This window comes from Condylura cristata, unplaced genomic scaffold, assembly GCF_000260355.1.
Source record: "Condylura cristata isolate star-nosed mole 26May11 unplaced genomic scaffold, ConCri1.0 scaffold00028, whole genome shotgun sequence".
NCBI classification, from domain to species: Eukaryota; Metazoa; Chordata; class Mammalia; order Eulipotyphla; family Talpidae; genus Condylura; species Condylura cristata.
In genome coordinates this window covers 3105325-3125333 of record NW_004567129.1, presented here as the reverse complement: position 1 = coordinate 3125333, position 20009 = coordinate 3105325, and the positions used below count along the sequence as shown (strand labels likewise).

At 52.0% G+C, this 20009-nt stretch overlaps 1 protein-coding gene across 1 annotated transcript in view; it reads left to right on the top strand.

Moving 5' to 3' along the window:
* The window catches only part of LOC101622441 (zinc finger protein 423), a 136038-nt gene that overhangs the window by 106276 nt on the left and 9753 nt on the right, over positions 1 to 20009 (top strand). The window lies entirely within an intron of this gene.

Here is a 20009-nt window from a genome sequence, read left to right as displayed (position 1 = left end):
CCATCCATCCATCCATCCATTTATTTATTTACCTATTTGTTCCTCTACGCATACCAGAGGGAGCAAATGCTTCCTTTAGGCCAGACCCGAAATGCACTCTTTCATTCATCCATTCATTTGTTCAATAACCAAATAGCTATTGCCAGGCACCGTGTAGGGCTCCCAGGGAGCTGGCACTTCAGGGTTCCTTGGTGGCATCTGCAGACATCATTATCTGTGAAGAAAGCCTACAATGCTCTCAGAAGAAGGCGAGCAAGTGCAGGCAAGTCCTGTCCAGGGGTAGTGGGGATGGTGAGGCGTATGTGGCACATTCCCGGCTCCGCATCTCCCGATGCCTGCTGATCGCTCGGGCACGAGCCATGAACATCCAGCATCTGTTGAGGCCGCTGTGCCTGGTACAGGGAGTGTGGGTAAGCCCTGCAGGGACGCTGGTCCTGGCACTCCCTCGGGAATGCTGCTGCTCTGAGTGGGCTGGGGATGGTGTCTTCCCTTTCCTGATGCCCCTGGGAGTTGCCAGTGCATCAGTGATGAAATGTGTGCAGGATTCTGGGTGATAGATCTCTTCCCACGGTGGTGGTGTCTCTCTCTTTTCTGCTCTGCATGGCATTCGGTCTTCCCAGCCTGCTCTTGGGATGGTGTGTGGTGGTGGCGAGTTTCCCCCAAATTCCACAATACTGACATGTTGTGAGTTCGAGGAGTCATTGGCCACATGGCCCTGACTCAGGGTCCCCATCTGTGCAATGGGTGTGAGCCAGGTTTTTTAAAGGGTCTATTTCAGCTGAGTCTTGGCCTCCTCACCTGTAAAAGGCACCTATGAAGGGAGTGAGTGTGGTTCAGGTGCATTGACACAGCACAGCATTTAGGGTGAATGACCGAAGTAAATAAGTAGCATAAATAAAAAGAATGGTGGCCCATGGCACGTGCACAGCAAATACTGTTTACGTGAGGATTTCCAAAGCTGTGAGGGTAACAGTGTGGGGGGTGGAACGCAGGCCTGGTGCATTGCAAGGCGGTGATGCCCGGTCAGTCTGAGAGCACAGGAGAGGGCAGGTGGGGCCAAGTGCAGGTCATTGAGGCTCAGCTGGGCCTGAGGGTCACTGTCCAGCCGCTGTGTCCAATGCTTGGAGATGGAGTCAGAGGACCACACAGCCCCGTGCCTCCAGGGACTCCACAGTCCCATCCAGCAGCACCTGCCGCCGCCTCACTGAGGTCCTGGGCCAGGTGGCTACCTTGCTTGCGCCGCTGCACGCTGGCCTTCCCAGGCTGGACGAGCTCCTTCAAGCGCCTTCCCTCCACAGGTGGGGCTGGGTGGCCTTCAGCTATCAAGGCTTGAAATTTCGGTGACAAAGCCCGAGACAGCAATTCTCAGGGAGGCCGAATTCCTGGAAACCCAGGGAAAATGGAAATTTTCTCTGCTGAGTTAGGGCTTTGGACGCAGGTAGAGGTGAGTGGCTGGCTGGCGCTGGCGCATCACATGCAAGCATCCTGGCAGAGTCGTCCTCCCAGTGGGGCCGCACCTCTCCGCCCTGACGCCTGCTTCTGGCCCAGCACCGCGCCGGGGGCACGACAGCTCAGCGAGTCACGTCTGAATCCGTGCCGAGGGCTGAGACTGATGCAGCTGCCCAGACCTCAGTGTCCTCTTCTGTGAATTGGGACCAAGGTAGTGACCATCCCACGGCACCGCTGAGGTGGCTCCAGGCACAGAGTAGTTTTCTCCTTAGCTGCTGGGGATCTTTCTAGAACCTCCAGGTGGTACCAACCCTATATCACAACTGACCCCCCCCCCCACAACGTTGAAATCCTAGTATAGCCTTTGACTCCCCCAGAATGTAACCTTCGATGTAATAGCGGGGTTTTAGAAGCCCCCTTCTCCCTCACCCACATCCGCAGATGCTCAGATTCCCTTACCTGTATGTGCAGGTGCAGCCAATTGGCCCGGCAGCAATCTGGTCTCTCTCAGATTTCTTGTTCAGACCACAGCTGACCCAGACAGACTAAACCGGGGCCCTCCCAGGTGCTCTAGGGGTTAAGTCTTTGTGCTCTCACTATTGCCCTGGGTTCTATCCCCAGCCAGGGAGGTGACCACAGGGCGCAGCAGACCTCTCCTGTTTCCCCCCTGCTCCCCTCCGTGGTGTGTTTCAGTGGATCCTCTTGTCCTGCTCCTCGCTCTGTCTCTGATGAATCTTCCCCCCCTCCACCTCTGGCTTACACCCCAGTTCTTGTATGCATAAATAGAAAATGAATAAATAGGTAAAAATAAGTTACTCTTTTTAAATTTTTTTTTAATTTTTGTTTTTACTTTATTTTAAAGATTTTATTTTATTTGTACATGCAGAACTGGGGTACAGGCCAGAGGCTCAGGGGCGGTGAGAGGCTTCACCAGGGACAGAGTGGGGAGCAGAACAGGCAGATCGACGAAGTACACTGCTGAGGGGAGCAGCGGGCGGGTCAGGAGAGGTCTGCCGCACCATGTAGTCACCTCCGGGGCAGGCGGGAATCGAACTCATGTGGAAGTGGCTTTAGCTTCTCGTGCCGTGCTTTAACCTACTGCGCCACCAGGGAGGGCCAAGTTACTCTTTTTAAAAGAGTAACTGAACCTCATGGATAAGGATAGGTGGTGTTAAGAGTGTTTTGGGAGGAGGGTCTCCATTTCTCGGGAAACTGGAAAGTGACCCTTCATCTGGGTTGGGGGTGAAGTCTGATTGTCTGGCCAAAGAGCATGTTCCCCCCAAGAGATGTCAGGGCTGAAAGTGTGGGACGTCTAGACATCCCCAGGATTCCTGGCTCCTGGCTGGACTCTGAGCAAAGCCGGCTGTGCTTCTCTGCCCAGATATGACGCAACACGTGTCCGTGGTGGTTTGGCTCACAGACGCTGCGGTCAGGGGTCCGTCATTCAAGACCCAGCTCAGCTACTGCTGACTTTGAGACTCTGGGCATGTTATCTTTAGAAGCCTCAGTTTTTTCATCTGCAGATGGGGCTGGTGATAACTTGTCAGACTGTCCCCAGCATGAAGCAAGAGAAGCCATGGCACAGAATAAAATGTTCAGGAATAAATCGTAGGAAATGAAATGCCACTTGTTACGTATCTATTATCCCAGACAATAGCCAGTCTGTGCGCTGTGTGGCAGGAAACGCGGTACATACTCATCACCTGCTTCTGTCTTGTCTGAGCTTCAGTGGTCCAGGGTAGAGGTGCTGTGTGGTTTCCTCTGATACTTGGCTCTGTGAAAACTGTCATTGGAGTCTGATCATCTGTTCATCTGTTTACTCACTCTTTACCCTCATGAAACACCCTCTGTCCACACCTCCAGGAATAAGTCATGTACACCAGCTGCCTTCTGTACATGATGGGAGGAGAGTCCAAGGTCAGAGGTTTTTCTCAGGTCACATAGCTGCTTGGAACACCAGAACCAAGGTGCTGGGCCAGACTGCAGGGGGAGGCCTGGGCAGCCCCAATCCCGTGGGCTTTGCCACCTTCTGTCTAGAGACAGCCAGATACAGAAGGAAGGGGGACCAATCCGGTGTTGGTGCTTTCCGGGGCTCCCTTGGGGAGCTCTGAGCTGCAGAGACCTTCTGAACCTGACTCAGGCCCCGCCCAGGTGCCCTGCCTGTGACCTCCCTGGCGCCGCCCTGGCTTCTGTGAGCTCAGAGAGCTGAGTGGTGGTCTCTGGGGACAGGGGGCTGGCCTGAGGGGTGGGGTGCTGCTGAGGCGGGCCTGGTGTGGCAGCAGCTTGGAGCTAGGTATTCCCCAGCTGCAGCCCCAGACCCCGTAACTGGCACCTTCTCTCACATCTGCTCCCTTGGGGAGCAAGGGCTGGGCTTGCTGAGATGTCCCCCAGGAACTTGGCTTCCCTGGCTGTGGACATGGGGTGTCAGAGGGATGGGGTCAAGTCTGGGCTGGTGAACACTATGACAGGATCAGGGGCCCAGTCTGGGCTGCTTGTGCCTTTTCAGAACCTTAAAACCCTCCAGATGCGGGCATTTGGGGGAGGGAAGGGGGTGAGAGTTGACTGGCCACACCACGCTGGAGCAGATTCTATCCTGCCTGTCATGAGAAGGGTCTGCATTGTAGTTGGGGACGTTGCAAGGTCTTTGATCTGAGCCCCTAGCTGGGGTAGGGGCAGGGAAAGGAGGTGCAGAACCTGGACAGTGGGGGGCTGGCCCTGTGTCAGATGACCAGAAGTCCTTTTGAGGCTGATGGGGTGAGGGCTTCCATCATATATGTCCTGCAAGGGCTAGCCATGTGGGCTTGGGGAACAAAAACAATTCTGGGGGCAAAGACCTGGAGTGACCATGTGGCGGAGAACTCATACTCACGTCCACTCCAGGTGTCCCAGCGTTTTGGCCACTTGTACCCCTCTGCCACGGGTTCTGCCACATTTGAATATTGTGGGTGCTATGATTTATCTATTATTTCTTTTAACTCAGTTCGCTTTTTGTTCTTAAATCAACTCATTTACTTACTTTTGCAAATGAAAAGTCCGTATCATTTGTTCTAAAATGATACCCTTACAAGGAGAACACCCCCCACACATGTACCAGCCAGAAGCTATGGCATCTGAGAGCCCTTGGTCTCTTTCTGTTGGGATGCCGGAGAGGACCCCAAGTCAGCACCCAGTGGGGGCTCCTCTGCTGGCGTGAAGGCTGGAAAGGGAATCGAAGGGGCGCTGACTTTCTCATTCCCTGTGTCTGCATGATTTAAGGTAATCCTGGCTGCCCCCTAAACTCATCATGGGTTCTGGCAATGTAGTGTGTCTCATTTTTGAGGGGATTCAGGTCAGTGGAAAGCCTATTCCTTCAATGCCCAATGCTTGCACCCCCCCCCCACCACTTCCCAACCCAAGCTCTATCCCATGCTCCCCCTTCCCCGTCCAGTTCCCCCATACATTGGTCTGTATGGCACCCACCGGCCTCTCCAAGGGAAAGCTCCCAGGACTCCTGCAGATGGACAGCTGTATCCCTGCCCATACCTTGCAGACCCCCAGGTCACACTGGGTCCATCTCCTCAGGCCTAGACCAACACCACAAAATGAGGGCCCCACCCTTAGACATGCAGGACACCCTGTGAGGTGGGCAGAAGTGGGGTTTGGGTGAGCAGGAGGGTATCCTCGGTGAGCACCTGGACTTTCACAGAGGCTCAGAGGTGGCCGGCCTAGTGTGCATGCTGGCTTCCATGGCTGTCTGGAGAAGGCTGGGATCGTTGCAGGCTCTCTCCACTCACGCTGTGAAACTCGGGGCCTTTTACCCCTAAGTCTCAGGTGTCTGCACCATGGGGGAAATGATGGGAGAGAGGATTTATGAGATGAGCCTTATGGAGAGCTTTGTGCCATACTTGGCCCGCAGAGAGGACGCTGCCGTGGGTGGCTCAGGGTGGGGCTGGGCTATGAGAAGCGGGAGGTGATACCAGTCTGAACTTAAAAATATGGATCACTCTGACCATGTCCCAGACATAAAAGGATACAGGGACCCAGGGGTGCCTTGGAGCTCAAAAATAGGCAGGAATGCCAAGGGCCAGAACTGATGACAGCACCCTGAGGTCCAGGAGGGGTACTGATGGGGGCAGAGGTGTCAAGGAAGGCTTCCTGGAGGTGGCGTCTTGAAGTTTGAGCATGTGTTAACCTGGACAGAGTAGGTTTGGTGTGTCAGGGTATGGGCTTCCTCAAGCGTTAATCACCTCCCTCCCCACATGTGAAAAGAACTTCCAGTCCCTTTCAAAATCTCAGTGGGGGGCCCAGCTCTGGGTGCCACATGCCCTTTCTGCCTGAAGTCAGCAGAGATGCCTGAACACTTCTCAGAAGCTTCGAGGACTTCCAGATTGTGGCTTTGACTTCTGTAGCTAAAACGCAGGGAAGAGAAGAATGCTCTCCAAACAAGTTTAATCCCAATCAAAGGATTATTTTCTTACAGAAAAGCTTCACCTATACTTAATAGTTTTAAATTGTTCCGGGTACCAATTAGACTTTTAATTTTGCTGTTCCCTCCGGCGGCTGGAGGATGTGTGTGGTTTGCGTTTAATCAGAGTTGATTTTTTTTTTTTTTGGTGGTTCCGGGGGAGGGGAGGAGACAAGGAGACTGTTTCAGGGTTTTCTTCTGGTCCTGCCAGGGCCCGTGACTGGGGGAGAGAACCTCTGAGTTTGGGGTCTCTGTTGGGGTCCTGTGACTGTCTCCAGTGCCAGCCACGGCCCCTGGCCATCTGTCTGCAGGCGGGCGGGAGGGTGCGCTTCGGTATTCCTGCCCGGAGAATCCAACGCCGAGTTAAATATATGGATTATCCCCAAATTTCTGCAGCAATAGGGTGAGTTATTATTGATTCACAGAGCACGACAAAACATCGCTGCATGAATTAGCAAACAGCTGTTTCTAATTTGAGTTTAGAACGGTACACAGAGGAACTTGTTTCTCTGTTCACTCCTTTCATTTATAATGAATTTTAATCACCGCTACAGGTGAGAAAAATGTAGAAACAAGCTTGTATCTTGTGGAAGAAACAAAGGAGAGACAGATGCTAACAGATTTCCAGTCTGCGATAAAAGGGATGTTTTGGTACACTTTACATGTAATTAGAGCGCAGCTGTTTGCAGTCTCAGGTCCAGGAACACGGCCGAATGTGGGCTCTGCCGATCTCCAAAGGGAGGAAAGAAAAACAGTGATTCAACCCCGAAAGCATCTTGCTTTCCTTCGAGTGGAGCAGAGTCCTTTGCCCCGGCTCTCGGTGTTGTTTCGTGAAAACTCACCGAGTGACTTTGCAAGGCTTTTTCTCCTCATTGGTCAGGGCCATGTTGGGGTGTGTGTGGGAGCCCCAGGGTGGGGCGCTGGTGGGAGAAACTTCCAGAATCCTTCCATTAGCTCCTAGCACCCATCTCTCTTAGGCAGGTTGGGGCGCCCCCTCGCTGGCAGGAGTTGATCGTGATCCCGACGCCTCACCTTGCTAAGTCTGATGGAGTCAGCTCTCAGGCGGATTGACTAGTGCTGGCTTTTTAATTTTTTTCCTGGTCTGTTTAATTTCTGCAATAAAACTCAAGCTCAATTGCATTTTCAATATCAGTGCTAAGTAAATTTATCTAAGGGATGGAGCAGCCAGGCAGGCTGTGTGTTCTGGGAGGTCAGAGATTCAAGGGGAAAGGCAGATGCCTCCTTTCTGTCTGGGGTCTGGGAGCCCTCTGGGATAGCAGCTCTTGGAGATACAGGGGGTACAGGGAGAGACCTCACTCCCCACCCCTCCACCTGGGGCCTAGAGATTCCTGTTAAGCCCTAATAAGGCTACTGTGCCCTCTTCTCTCCAGCTGATAATGAGGGGGTTGGACTGGGTGCTCTGGAAGGGTCTTTCCCTCTCTGTGTCTGAGACCCTTAAGCCTTTATGCAGAGTGAGGGCCCTTCGCTGTGAAAATCCACATATGCGGAGGGGACCTGTTGGCTGTTAGCTTAGTTCCTCCTGGTTATTAAAAAAGACCCAGAGAGGCAGGGCTCCCTGTCTTGAAAGTCTTGATGGTTGAATGGACATTCACCATCATGGCTACGACCTGCCTCTGTTTCTCACTGCCCTTTGGCCTTATATGGAGAGGGGGCCAGTAGCTGATGCCTGTTTCTAGTTTATACATTATAGTTTCTCATATGTCACAATTCGCAGATACTCGCTTACTCAGTGCAGCTCTGTCCTTGGGACTTGTATTTCCATTTTATAGAGGAGGAAACTGAGGTGACTCTCCTCATCGGTAAGACTGAGGGAGACTCATACACTTGGCGGAGCTGGAAATGATGGAGCTGGCTTCTGAACCACCAAGCAAACACCCATGTCTTCAGGGCCGAGGTTGTCCTGTCAGCAGACAGGAAAGGGGGTGCAAAGGGGCGCAGGGAGGCTGTGCACCATCTGGATGGGCCAGATGCAGCTCCTATGCCATTAGGACCCCTTGCAGAGCAACCAGAGAAAAATGTGGATTTCTTTAGTGTCACTTTTTGAGAATTCCTGATCTCCTAAAGCTGGCGTATTTACAAAGTGACTGATGAGGGGATGGCTCCCGATGCCATTGCAGAGAGAGGACAGCCACGCGATCCGAGTCTCCTGGTCGGGTCACTTCTCTCAGTTCAGCCGCTGAGAGGCCTGGACTGGGAGTCCAGTCCCAGGTTTTCCACATCTTGTGACATCGGGATGTGACCTCACCTCTCTGTTCTGTTTCCTCATCTGTGAGGTAACCATCCAACATAATGTGTAAACCCCACTGCTTGGAGTGTAAAGGGTCACTAGCTGGGTGGTGCCTGCTGACTTAGGAAGTGGCATAACAGCCACCCTGCCCCCATCCCATGAGATGATGGGCGTGCCAGCGCTGACCGTGTGGCTCACGTTAGTAACCTGCCATTTTCTTTAGCCAACAATGATTGAATGCTTAGCAGTATATACACATTACTTACTACTAAGGCAGGTGCTCTTATTACTCCTGCTGTGTAGATGAGAGACTCAGAGGCGGGCTCAGAGACAGGCAGTAACTGGCCCGTGGTCACACAGCTGATGAGTGTAGCTGAGTCTACACTCAAGCTTGTCCTCCTACCTGGTGGATGTCACCCTGAAAGTCACCAAGTCCCTCTTAAAGCTCTAGCTGGCAGTTTTTTTTTTTTTTTTAAAGATTTATTTACTTATGCATACAAGAACTGTCTCCCCAGAGACAGAGCGGGGAGCAGAACAGGCAGATTGACTGAAACACAGTGCTGAGGGGAGCAGCGGGGAGACAGGAGAGGTCTGCTGCACCATGTGGGTCACTCCCTGGCTGGGGGTCAAGCTGGTGCTGTAGTGACTGCAGATAGCTTGATAGTACTGAGATTTAACCCCTTGTGCCACAGGAAGACTCACCCTGTGAGGTTTGTGAAGGACCATGGTGGTAGTTATTTGCCGTCAGGTGGCATTTCTGCAGCCCCAACTGAGAAGACCCACCACAGGTCTTGTCTGATGGGGGGCCCTGCAGGTCCTCAGCCGCTGTGTGCCCAGTGCCCCTTTGAGGCCAGGCAGAGGCAGGATCCCACTCCCTGCCCACCACAGCCAGCCCCTAAGGGTCGGTGTGCCTTCTCCCTGCTCAGTTTGGGCAGCGGACCTCTGCAAGCTGGTCTCTACCACCCGCTGCCCACTGACCCCCCAGGCCCCCCACCGCTTCCTGTTTTCCATACTAGAAGAATGACCCCACTTTCCCTTGTAGCCTCAATGGAGATGATGAGATCATATCCGCAAAGGCACTCCAAGCTCCCTGGAGGAGGGAAGGATGAATATGAGTGGTTATTATTTTTGCGAATAGCATAAATTCTATTTCAAGATTTCAGGTGGCACCACGTCAGCTCTGAGGGCCTCCACGGGGCTGCTTGGCCCACCTCTGAGGAAGAGCCTGCAACTGCCCATGCTTCTTCCTTTTCCCAGGGTGGACTCTGGACGTCTGGGGGTCGGGCCTCTGTCCTTTACCCCACACCCTCATCTGTCCTTTTAGGAAAATCGAATTTAGATGCAGCATTGACTGTTGCCAAAACAAAAGATTTTTTTTTGTTGTTTTGTTTTCTGTCTTTTCTCTTTCAAAGTGGCAAAACTCAGTTTAGACCCGGCACGTTAGGAGGTTGGGCAGACATGAGCACAGAAGCCATTCAATTCATGGAAACATGTTACAGCAGCAGTAGGAAACTAATACAGACTATGCTTCCGGGAGTGGGGAGTTGCCATAAAAAATTCCTGACAGTGTGATAATGACTTGGGAATTGGTAGTGGGGAGCAGCTAGAAGAAATTTTAGTTGTAAGCTGGGATACCTACTACCTGCATTCCACATTTTGGTATCCAGGACGGGCCTCACTAATTGATCACAGGCTCTTAGCGCTTAAAGGCTCTTAGAGACCAATTCATGGCCTCTCAAGAGTCGGAGAAATGAAATTGCAGAGAGGGGATGTGCTTGCCTGTACTTATATAGTGCCAGAGACTCTGAACCCAGTTCAGTAGTGGTCTTGACCAGACTGACTTTGCCCTCTGGACCTCATCTCCCTCTATCCCCTTCCTTTTAATTAAAGATAACAGTTTAATTATCTTTAACAGTTTGCAGATAATAGTTTTCTTTATTTGTCTGTTTTCTGTCTGTCGAGTGTTAGGGGCTCACAGTCTTCCATCTCATATTCTCTCTGTTCGTTTTGGTCCAGGTTGACTGTGTTTTTGCTGTTACATATTTTTCAAGAAACGTGTGGATTTCCTGTGTATGTCATAGGAGTCAAGGACATCAAAGAGTGGCCCCTTCACAGATAGTTTCTAAATAATCCCACTTACACTTTCGGTTTCTGCTCAGATGGCTTCAGGACAATGTCCTTAATTTTCCTACTTGCTCTGCGGCTTGACCTGGGGGTATCTATGAGTCTCACCCTTAATCTCCCCAAATCTAATCACTGTTTTGAGTGATTTTCTGTGAGATATTAGCAAATGTATAGGCCCATGCTCAGCCTTTTCTCTAGAGCATGATTTCCTGAGAGTCAGCCTTTTAGGTAGCTCTTTTGCAATCTGGTAGGCTGAGAATTTTCAAAATAATCAACCCCTGACTTGTTTTATTTAACAGTTCTTCTAAACTGTCTCTTCTCTATGACAAGCACCAAGAAGATGCCAGACTGTGCCTTCAACATTTTGCTTAGAAATCTACTTAGCTAAGTCTTCATTGCAAATTTATCACAAGTTCTGCCTTCCAGGAAACTGTGGACAGGAATTCCACTAAAGCTCTCCGCCACTGTGGAAGAAGCTCTTTCCTTCGGTTTCCAATATTCTATTTCCTTATAAGCTCTACCCAGTGGTGCCTTTAGTGTCCAGCTCTGCTAGCTTGTTGGGGCTTACTTAGGTATTTTGCAAGGCATTTTAGGTTTTCTTGGAGGGACGCCTATCTTAACAGAGTCATTTGATCTTTTTTCTGCTCATCATCTTTTTTTTTTTTTTTAAGATTTATTTATTTATGCACACAGATCTGGGGTGCAGGCCAGGGTTGCGATGAGAGGATTCACCAGAGACAGAGTGGGGAGCAGAACAGGCAGACTGACAAAGTACACTGCTGAAGGGAGCAGCAGGCGGGTCAGGAGAGGTCTGCCATGCCATGTGGGTCATTCCGGGGTGGTGATTGGACTCACATTGAAGCAGACATGGCTTAGCTTAGCTTTGCAGTGCAGTGCTCCAACCTGGTGTGCCACCAGGGAGGGCCTTGCTCACCATCTTTTAAAGGCAATACAGACCCTAACTTCCACTTAAAAAATTCTTCTTGCTGTGGAAGGGATCATGCTTAGTGAAATAAGCCAGAAAGAAAAGGAAAAATACCGGATGGTTTCACTCATAGCAGGAGTATAAAGGACCAAGGGAGAAAATAATAATAATAATGAACAGCTATAGACCAGAGACATTTTACAGGGATGGAGTGGGAAATGGGATAAAAAATGGGGGCTGGGAGGAGTGCACAGGACTATGGTGATGGCACACGGGTGATTTGATGATGGGAAACCCACGGGGATTACAATTGAGATGGGAAAAGGTACAAAATGATGTAAAAATAAACAATTATATTATTAAAAAAATGAAAAAAAATTCTTCTAGCTGCTCCCCACTTCTCAAGTCACTATCACATTGTCAGGAATTTTTTTATGGCAACTTCCCACTCCTGGAACCATAGTCTGTATTAGTTTCCTACTGCTGCTGTAACACCTTTCCATGAATTGAATGGCTTAACACAAGAACAGAATTATCTTGCGGGTTCTACAGGTCAGAAATCTGACATGGTGCTTACTGGGCTTAAAATCACGCGGGCAGGACGCTTTCCTTTCTGGAGGCTCTGGGGAGACGCAGTTTCTGTGTCCCCAATGTGGAAGCTGCCCGCATTCTTGGCACATGACCTTCTCCCACCTTGAGGCAATAGCGTCTGTCCCTTCTGTGTCCCTCCTCCATGGTCAGGACCCCGGCGATGCCAGTGGGCCCACCCTGATAATTCAGGCTAGTCTCTATCTTAAGGTTGGCTCATTAACAACCTTAGTTCCTTTTGCCGCACAGTGCTATAGTGCACCGCATCCAGGCTCCTGGGGTTAGGACTTGGATATCTCTGACAGGGAGGTTTACTATCATGCGGCCTTCTTCACCACGGAAATGTGGTTCTGCCCCGTCTCAGCAGCATGCATGGTCTGCCTCTGTGTTCAGGGGCTGCAGAGCTGCCTGGCCTGCCAGACCACCGCTTGACTGCCAGTTTGGGAAGTGGCTGTGCCATGTGGGCTTGTGAAGCACAGGACGCCCTGGCTCTTCTACAGCCTGGCACAGTGCTGGTGTGCGGTGGGCCTCACGGGAGAGGGGCCTGCTTCTGAACTGGCACCCAGGGCTTGGAGGGCAGGTTGGGGGTGAGGGGTGGGGAGGTGATGCTGGCGTCTGTCACTTGCTAGCTCTGTGGGTCCCGGAAGTTGCTTTTCTTCTTGGTGCCTTAGCCATACAGCTGTAAAGAAGTGTTAATAGTACTGACTTCAGTGGTGGTGTGAGAAGCAAGTGAGGCAATGCCAGCAAAGGATCTGACTTAGACTGTTCCACAAGCCGTAACAGTTGTGGTTTTTCGTTTAGCCCTGGACCTGGCTTCATTTTACTGTGTGACCTCAGTTTCCCCCTTTGTGAAACACTATGAGCGATGGTCTGTTAACTTCCTCTTACCAGCTGTCATCTCATGCTGTTATTAACTCCACATGGATGTCATTCTGGGGTGGGTGGTCAGCTTTGGCACCTGGAGGGAGGCGAGGAATAAGACAGGCTTCCTGTCCCCTCTAGCCTGGGCCTAGCTTGCGCATGGGTGCTGAGACTCTGGGGGCTGAGTCTCTGGCACTTGGGAGGTGAGTCCTACCTGCTGTGGGAGCTGAGGACACTTCCTGCTTCTACTGGGTCTTCACCCCAAGGGATCCAAGCCCTTACTCTGGCCCAGCGGGTTGCTTTGAAGAAAGCCTGGCCTGGGGCCTCTCAGGGAAGCTCACAGTTTGCTGGAAGCAACCCCAGGAAAGAGCCTCAGAGGTTGCTGAGTCTCCCCACCCCCTGTTCCCTGCCAGCAACAGAGCTCTTCAGGGACAGCGCTCCCTTCAGATGTACCAGCCCCAGATGCACCCCCCCCCCCAACCCACAACCCTCACAGTTGGATTTACATCACATCATGTCTGGAAGGCCTGCCTTGGCTTTGGTGCCTCTGTGTGCGTGCCCTGAGCACATTCATCTCAGCAGCCTGGTGCTGCAGGCTCTGGGAACATGCTCTGCTGCCCCACGATGTCCAGGCGCTCTGCGCCCAGTAGGGTGGACCTCACCTTCAGTCGACTAGAGACCCCACTCAGACCACAACACAGTGGCACAGCATCTGGCTCTGTTCTGTTTGAACAACTAGATTTTGGGGACCCTGCCCAAGGCCCTTTTCAGAGAGATGCACAGCTTCTTTCTTGTAGTAAAAACTTGGTGGTTTATGGCTTCCTTTCTTTTTTTTTTTTATTTATTTGTTGCATTTAGGGAACTATTTTTTTTTATTACAAAGTTTATTTTTACATCATTTTGCACATTTTTTTCCCATCTTGATTGTAATCCCCGTCGGTTTCCCATCACCAAGTCACCCGTGTGCCATCACCATGGTCCCGTGCACTTCCCTCCCCACCCCACCCCGTTTTTGATCCCATTCCCCACTCCACCCCCACAAAATGTCTCTGGTATATGTTTGTTCATTATTTTTGTTATTTTCTCGGCTGGTCCATTATACTCCTGCTATGAGTGAAACCATCCGGTATTTTTCTTTCTCTTTTTTATCTCACTAAGCATGATCTTTTCCAGCTCCATCCAAGTTGCTGCAAAAGACATGTGTTTCTCTTTTTTGGTTGCTGAGTAATATTCCATTGTATATATGTACCACATCTTTCTAATCTAGTCATCTACTTTTGGGCATTTGGGCTGCTTCCATGTTTTTTCAATTGTAAATAAAGCAGCAATAAACACGGGGGTACAAGTATCTTTTTCAATCAGTGTTTTTGTGTCTTTTGGGTAGATACCTAGGAGTGGGATTGCTGGGTCGTAGGGAAGCTCCATGTTTAGCAGTTTGAGGAACCTCCAAACAGTTTTCCATAGTGGTTGTACTAGTTTGCATTCCCACCAGCAATGCAGGAGAGTTCCTTTTTCTCCACATCCTCGTATGGCTTCCTTTCTAGTGCTGGCATCAGGAAACCCTTCCTGCAATTTGCTCGGATACTTCTGTGCTCATGCCAGACATCACCAATTGATTTCCATATTCATTTCTTCTGAGCCCAGATAGGCGCTCAGAACCTGTCTGAATGCAGAATGCTAGGCAACACTATCAGTTTACTGCCCCTGGAAGTTCCTTTCACTCTCAGGGTCTTGACTTCTCCCTCTGTATCATTTGGGATTAGAGAAGATGGGTTCTGAGTCTGGGGTCCCACTTCTCCAAGCTTGGGACAGGACCATAGTGATTCTCCTTCCTGGAGTTCTGGGTGCGGTCAGAATGGAGGCCTACCTGGTGCACCAGAGAGCTTTGTCCTGTGGGGAACTTCTTGGCAAGTTTCATTTTCCCAAGGAAGTGGGTGGTGACAAGGTCTTTTGAAAAAAATGTCAGCTTTCTTGGTGGCTCCAGGGTAGAGAGTCTGGGTGATTAGACTATTGTACAAAAATGACTTTTACATGTGTCTAGAGGGATCTTGGAGGCCAAAATTCCAACTTCCCTTGTTAGAGCAGAGATGGCCGAAGCCCAGGTCTCCTGACAGGCTGTCTAATGTCCATTCCTCTGTCCCCTGCACAGAGGACCACGGCCCCCATGCTTACGCCAAGTCATCCTTTTTTGCATGGCCAGGGCTATCCATGGGGCCCCCAGTGTCCAGCACGGCCGCCTCCACAGGAGACGTGGGCAGAACCTTCCCTCTGTCCCTGCCTCAGTATGTGTGTCCTCTGGAGTCTGATGGTCATTTGCATTCACTCACATGATGCTGCTTAGCCCTGGAATGTTCTAGAAACCTGGAGCTGCCTGAGCATCAACAATTTCCACCTTCCCACCCAGTGCAGGGAGCCCTCTGTGTTCTTTTCAGAGCATAGAGTGATGAAGGCTCACTTCCTCCTCAGTCTGCACCCCAAATTGCAGTGAAGCCCCCCTTTTGCTCTCTCTTGTGGGTGTGTGAGCTACCTACTCTCCCTCCTCTGTGCCCACACCTCTGGCTGCCCGGCCTTGGCACCCTGCAACAGGATGATCTGGGGAGCCCTCATGGGGCAGAGTGTGGGACACAGCAGCTTTACCGAGTGTGGTCAGAAGAGTGGGAACCCACCCGCTTCCTACCTCCATGTGTTCTGAAGCCCAGTTACTATTTTTTTTCCCATTTAATTGAATTTTTATCAAAACTTCTCTATGCTTGTTTGGGTTCCTGTGGCAGACAGCTAAAACCTCATATAACCTGTTTCCTTTTTGCAGGATTATTTATTTTTTTTTTAAAGATTTATTTATTTATTCCTGCAGAACTGGGGTACAAGCCAGGGGTGCGGAGGAGGTGGTGAGAGGCTTCACCAGAGACAGAGTGGGGGGCAGAACAGGCAGATCGAGGAAGTACACTGCTGAGGGGAGCAGAGGGCGGGTCAGGAGAGGTCTGCCACGCCATGTGGGTCACCTCCGGGGCCCGGGATCGAACTCGCACTGAAGCTGCTGCGGCCAGCTTGCAGTGCTGCATCCTAACTCATTGCGTCTCCGTGTGGAAAGTGATTTTTCTACTCATTTTGGTAGATTTCTTTGATTGTCCTCATTCTGGGGGCGGGAGCAGTGAGGGTCTGGTGTTCTCTGCATATTCTCCTTGGTCTTCTCAGCAGCTGTGTTCCCACCCAAGGCAACTGCGTCTCCTGGTCCCTGAAAGCAGTGACGCAGAACCGGGCTTCACAGTCTCAATCTTGACTCCTCTGCCTGTAGCTGTGTGGCACTGGCCAAGTCACTTGGCCTATCTGTGCCTTAGCTTCCTCATCTGTAAACGGAGATACCAATAATAGTGCCTGTTTCAGTTGGGCACAGGGAAATCTCTGTGGGCATTTTTTGGAAATAAAGAAGTTGGTTGAAGTGGACTGTTCTTAAACCTGCCTTCTCCCTGCACTCAAGTGGCAGTCAAAGTTCTCTGGAGAGTTCCTGGTGTTGCCTTCACCCAGGCCCTGCACCCCGGCCAGTGGTGAGCCCTCTCAGCTGCTCCCGAACTGTGCTCAGCCCTGGAGCATTCTTGCTGGAGGCTCGGGGATGCTTCCTCTGCCCACATTCCCGCACGTGCGTGCACCCCCAGCCCTTGGCCCAGGCTCATCTCTCCAGCTTGTGCCCCAAGCAAAATGCATTGGGAGGGGTGGGGCAGCCACTGCCAAGGTTAAATGTTATTAGAATAAAAGGCTTTCAACAGGGCAATCTGAGTTCGGGATTTTATATGTCAACATAGCCATTTCCCTGATTGGGCCTTTTCAGTTTAAGCAGCCTTATTTTCATTTCAATTCACATGATTATAATCTCAGCAGTTGCTCCCAGAATAATGTGCTTTGCTTTAGTTGTGAAACTTGTTTGCAGAAAAATAAAGCCAACCAGGCAGCCCCACAATGAGCCCCAGGGATTGTGGCATCGGCAGGAGGATTAGGGTTCTCCTGCCAGGGAGATGGGGTGTTCCGGACCAGACTCCTCCTGGGCTCTGGCAGGGGGTTGGGGTTGGGGGAGGGGAGCAGTGAGGGATGGGGATGGACGTGTTACTCACCAGCCCGAGTCTCAGCTTCCTGATCTCAGAAATGGGATGTTCCTGATGGTTATGAGGATGAAAAGAAATTAATTGTGATAATAGAGGCACTTAACACGACGCTGGCACTTGGGCATGCTCAGTAAATGGGGCTGCTAAGATTATTAGAGCAGTGTGCTCATTAGTACTAATGATGATTATTGGCCAAATCGTGCTTTTACTTAACAGCTTTATTGAAGTATAATTTGCTTATCATAAAATGTATGTGTTTTAAGTGAGCCAGTCAATGACTTTTGTAGATTTACAGAGCTGTGCAGGCCTCCCCACAGTCGAGTTACAGCACCTTTCCAGGGCCTCAGAAAGATGCCTCTTGCCCTTCTGCTGTTGCTGCCTGCTCGTTCTTGCAGGCCTAGGCAACCGCTGATCTGTTCGCTGTCTCTACAGGTGTGCATTTTCTGGACTTTTTAAGTAAAGGGGATAATAGCACCTTTCATTAGTTTTTCGCACCCCTTGTTCACAGTAAATTTTCTTTCTCAAAGATTTATTTAATTTATTTATGCATGTAAGAACTGGGGTGTAAGCCAGTGTTGCGGAGGGTGAACAGATCACCAGAGACAGAGTGGGGAGCGGAACAGGCAGATCCACTGAAATACACTGCTGAGGGGAGCAGCTGGGAGATAGGTGAGGAGACAGGCGAGGCCTGCTGCACTCTGTGTGGGCTGTCTCCTGGCTGGGGATCGAACACATGCCTCAGTGAGTGGTGTTAGCTTCGGAGTGCTGGTACTTAACCCCTGCGCCGCCAGGGAGGCTGTGCAATATATTTTCCTTATTCAAATGTGTCAATGGAGTATGAAGTTTGAGGGAAGCTTCCCTGGGCAGGCAGACAGAGGGCTTTGTTCTCGGGGCTCCCAGGGCTGGGGAGGACATGAGCTTGTCAGGAAGCTGTGAGCAGGCTGGGCTGACTGCATGAGGTGACTTGCTTGTCTCACTCGCCCTGAATTAGCCGGGCTCAGCCCACGAGCCATGGCAGCCTGAGCTGTGCCAGCAAGCTCCCGGCTCTCTTGGGCCCCTCCTGGAGTTGCAGATAGTTGGGGGCGCCTTTCTTTGCTCAGAGAGGGCGCAGAGGAGGCACTGGGGGTGGGATGATGAGTTTCCTCTTCCTTTCTCAACTGTGCAGGTAGTCTTGGTGACTGACGGGCGGGACCCCTTCCAGACCCTCGTCAAGGGTTCTGACTGGACAGTACTGTCATTCCCTGGGGCATGACGCTTGGCTGTACCTCAATTTCCTCCTTATACAGCTGTGGGATCCTCCTGCTCACCTCAAAAGTGACTGAAAACGTGTTTAGCAGAGACCTGGGCACCCAGGAAGGGTTCCCTGTGAGTCAGTCTGAGCTAAGAATCAAAATAATAAAAAGCAGGTTGCGCCTGGGAGGGGGTGGGGGCTGAGCAGGTCCCCCAGCTGCCCCAGCTCCAGCCATCTCCTCCCGGGGGGGTCGGGGGGCCTTTGTCTGCACCGGCGGAGCCCAGCTGGCAGGAGCTGGGAATTGGCGGGCAGTGGCTTGGGCGCCTCCCGCCGCATCTAATCCGAGGAACTGGCAGCGGCTGCGTCCTTCCCGTCCAAAAGGGCCCCGTAATGTGAGGCCCCCAGGGGAGCAGGCGCCCTCACTCCGGCGCCCTCACTCTGGGAGGCGCCGTGCGCCGGCTGGGTGGCTGGGTTCAGAGGTGGGAGGCCGCTGGGAGATGCAGGACTCGGGCCTGGGAGCTTTGCAGAGCCACAGCCTCCCGGCAGAGCTCTGCCAGCGGTGCCAAGTGGGGTCAGGCAGCTCTTCGCACGGCCAGGGCCCAGGTCTGTGGGCCCTGGGAGGTGGGTGCGGTCTGGCAGAAGGCTTAGTCAGCTCTGGGGGCAGCTGCGCTGAAGTCTCTGCAGGGGGCTTTCTCTCTGCGCGTCTTGGCGTTGGCTTAGAACAGCAGAGGCACAGTGGAGAGCGGGGTGGGGAGGGGGTGTTCGGGACCCCAGATCTGTGTTGTATCCCTCTGATGTGTGTGTGACTGCAGGTGAGGGTGTGTTAAGAGTGTGTGTGCCCCTACGTGTCAGCTTGTGTGTGGGTGACAGTGGGAACGGCCCTGTGTGAGTGGACATATGTGACCGTAGAGTGGCTGTGTGCTTGAAGGTGTGCGTTGTGGGGGTTACCTGGGAGCTGGGTGTGTGTGTGTGTGTGTGTGTGTGTGTGTGTGTAGTGCCGGCGTCTGTGGTCCCCTTGAACTCCGTCTGCGCTGCCTCTGGCCAAGACATTCTGGGTTTGGTTTGTGAGGCTTTTCTGAAGACTAAGCTGGGGTGGTGGGAGTTGTGTGTGTGTGGGGGGGTGGTCTGAAGAGGGGGGCAGCGCTTTTTTTCCCTCCGGATTACAAGAGCAAGGTCAGCGCAGCTGAATCTGAGCTTTTGTTTGTTTCTCTGCTGCCCACAGCAGCCTGTGGTCCATTTCATTCATTATTAAGTTTTAAATCCACCCGACAGAAACTTGAGCCGTGGAACGCGTTCCCCACTCGCTTCGGCCCCACCGAGTCGGGGACGTCTCTGGCTTCATTTGCCATCTTCATTTTCATCTCTTCTGTGCTTTTGTTTTCCCAGAAACAGCAACCCCAGTTTGTTTAGTTTTCTTTTGAGGCTGGACTGGCCTGCAACGGCGGGGGGCAGGGCGGCCTGTCCCCCGGGAGGGTGACCGACGGGAGTGTGTGCCGGGCGCCTCCCTCAGCCGCCACGGGGTGGGGTGGGGGTGGGGGGTTAAGGGCCCACTGGGCTCTGAGCTCTGCCCATCTGGGTCCCAGTTCCTTGTTTGATCACTGCACTGTCGGGCCACCTCCTGGGGAACTGAGTGAATCCAGGAGCGAAGAGGAAACAGAAAAGAACTCCCTGCATAGGATGGCGTGGGCTGGGACTGCCACAGACCCTGCTCAAGTGCCCTTTGCTTCCTCCCCGCCTTGCCTCCGGCTCTGAGGCTGTGCGCCCGTGACTTTGCCGCTCTGTCTGTCTGCTACCTGAAGCCGCAGCTCCAGCTTCACCAGTCCTTCCACCCCCACAGAATGTGGTATGGACAGATTCATTGATGTGCATTTTATTTTTCTACCATATTTTGCCTGTGTTGCCCGAGGGCCCGGCAGGTCTCGGGGCTGGAGGGGAGTCCGCTCCCAGGTGGTGAACAGGTGATGGGACTTGCCTCCTTCTGGTTTCTGGGGACGACGGCCTGTGAGGTCATCACTTCCGGTGACTTCGTCCAGGCTGTCAGG